This window comes from Odontomachus brunneus, unplaced genomic scaffold, assembly GCF_010583005.1.
Source record: "Odontomachus brunneus isolate Ranch 3 - 2012 unplaced genomic scaffold, Obru_v1 Obru_scaffold_061, whole genome shotgun sequence".
Lineage (NCBI taxonomy): Eukaryota > Metazoa > Arthropoda > Insecta > Hymenoptera > Formicidae > Odontomachus > Odontomachus brunneus.
In genome coordinates this window covers 381,727-384,040 of record NW_022639511.1, presented here as the reverse complement: position 1 = coordinate 384,040, position 2,314 = coordinate 381,727, and the positions used below count along the sequence as shown (strand labels likewise).

Genomic DNA, 2,314 nt, shown 5'->3' with positions numbered 1-2,314 from the left:
CCCGTGGATACAAAAATGAAGAAGAAAATGTGTGACAGCTGCGTAAGGCGCGATCAGATTATGCCCGTTACATCGCCACTGTGACGCTATCCACGCGAGTGCGAGTTGAAATTGATATATTTTGTACATGCCTTTCAGATATTCGATAAGCATTACTTTATCACTCGTACACTTTGTTGACCGGCGTAAGTAAGATGTACTTGCTGATGTATAATCGCGTACAAATCTCCAATTGTGCATTATTGCAACAAAACGACGATGACGACGGTGACGACGACGACGGTGACAACGGTGACGACGATGACGACAACGATGATGACGATGAGGATGACGACGATGATGATGAACATATCATTGAGCAGAAGCACTGTTTTTAAGAGTGACGGGACGTTCATTTTCTCTCTTCTCGGTATGCAGCTTTAAAACTGAGAAAATAGATTTTTTAGTATGTTATGAATAATCTCGCGAAAATATGAAGGAAAATGGAATCTTACCGCTATCAAATTAACAATGGTACAACTTCAAATACGATCACAATGACTAGTTATACTGATTGCAATAACAAGAGAGATTATGTCAAGAATACTGTAAGTTAATACGTAATCGCAGAAAATTCAGCTAAATATATAAAGCTACAACTAATATTTTATAGCTGTCCGTTAAAATACGTAAAATTAGATTATAAATAGCGATTGCTCTTTACGTCCAACTATATCCGTTATGTTCATCTAACAACCGTAATATCTCTTTCTATCAATATAGAATATATAATCGAGTTGCCGATGTGTGTGTATAAAATTAACATTAATTGCTCGCCCAAGTTGCACAAAACGGACGTAAATCTGTACAATAATCTTATGGGACTATTGTCAGTATCTTCTAATAGATAAATCAAGGTCAGACCTTCAGTACACGCGCTACTCAAACATACGATACGTCTGGCGACAAAATACGCGAAGAAGCAATCGCTTTAAGCAATATGGAACCAATGTTTGCTGTCAACTGAGACAATCTCTTAAAGTTTCTAAAATCAGAGGAAATGTTAATTCCATATTGCACAGTACGGCTTGATCTATCGCAATAAATCTCTATGGAATGTTTTACATAATGTCGTGTGTCGGATGTACAAGTATATATTACTAGTGTTCTATTATTTACAACTTTCATTTCATCGAGATGCGATTGCGAATACCGAAAGCGAATGCGGTCGTTGTTGAAGAAAAAAACATTCACGTTTCCCTCCCTTAGTCTTATCGGTGCGATTGAATAGAATTACACACACGCATGCACACGTCCTGATGACCTTTCTCTTCCGCAAAGTCTTACACACCGCTTTCCTCTTCGCGTATTAAATACATGTATCGTCGAAATGTCGAGGATAACGCTTTTGGAATGTTTTGATATCGAGTAAACTGTAAAAAATGCCGGATTGCATAAGCTTCGATCATTTCCGAATGACACAATGCGCTTATTATTCAACAATATTATTACCGATTATTATACTGTTCAACAATATATACCAATTAGTATATTGTTAGAAGAATATTTATTTCAACCAAATTGAATCTTTGCCAGCAGTGTAAGTGGAATTTCCACTTTCACGGTCGACAAGGAGTCAAATTAGTTACGTCGAATGTTTTGAAAAATTTCCGGAGATACTTTTTGTTTCGCAATGATCCCATCGTCAATATATTGGCTTTTACTTCGTCCTTGACTTGCTTCTCAGATTTTCCTAATTGCCGAGTCATTCCTCTACTTCTTATACAGGGTGTCTCAAAATTGTAACACACCAACTCCATAGAGGCGTAGAGCTAAGCGAGAGGATCAGAAAAGTCCTCTTCCATTTAGCGATAACGCGTCTAGTTTGTTAGTAATAATCGCAAAAAGTTTGACGTTTGTCACGCCCATCGCGGCCTATAGACGCTCCGCGGCAAGCTGTGTGTGTCGAAGTTAAGCGGTAACACGGCGTGTTCATCGTCGCCTTGCCGCGCGCTGGCAGCGTCAAAGCGTCAAGACGCCATCGCGGCGGTCAGCGCGAGCCGCGTTATTACCGTACTTAGCCTCGATACACACAGTTCGCCGCGAAGCGTCTATAGGTCGCCATGAGTGTAACAAACGCCATGAGTGTAACAAACGTCAAACTTTATGCGGTTATTACTAACAAATTAGACGCATTATCACTAAATGGAAGAGAACTTTTCTGATCCTCTCGCTTAGCTCTACGCCCCTATGGAGTAGGTGTTAAAATTTTGAGACACCCTGTGTGTATATATATATATATATATATATATATATATATATATATATATATATA

The 2,314-nt window shown here is 38.8% G+C and overlaps 1 protein-coding gene across 1 annotated transcript in view; it reads right to left on the bottom strand.

Annotated features, from left to right (window-relative positions):
- Positions 1 to 277: 277 nt before the first annotated feature.
- LOC116846149 (mitogen-activated protein kinase kinase kinase 11-like) overlaps positions 278 to 2,314 on the bottom strand; it is an 18,850-nt gene continuing 16,813 nt past the window's right edge. The window contains exon 14 of the transcript XR_004378407.1: positions 278 to 425. The gene's annotated coding sequence lies outside the window, so the exon portion shown is untranslated. The remainder of the gene's footprint in view (positions 426 to 2,314) is intronic.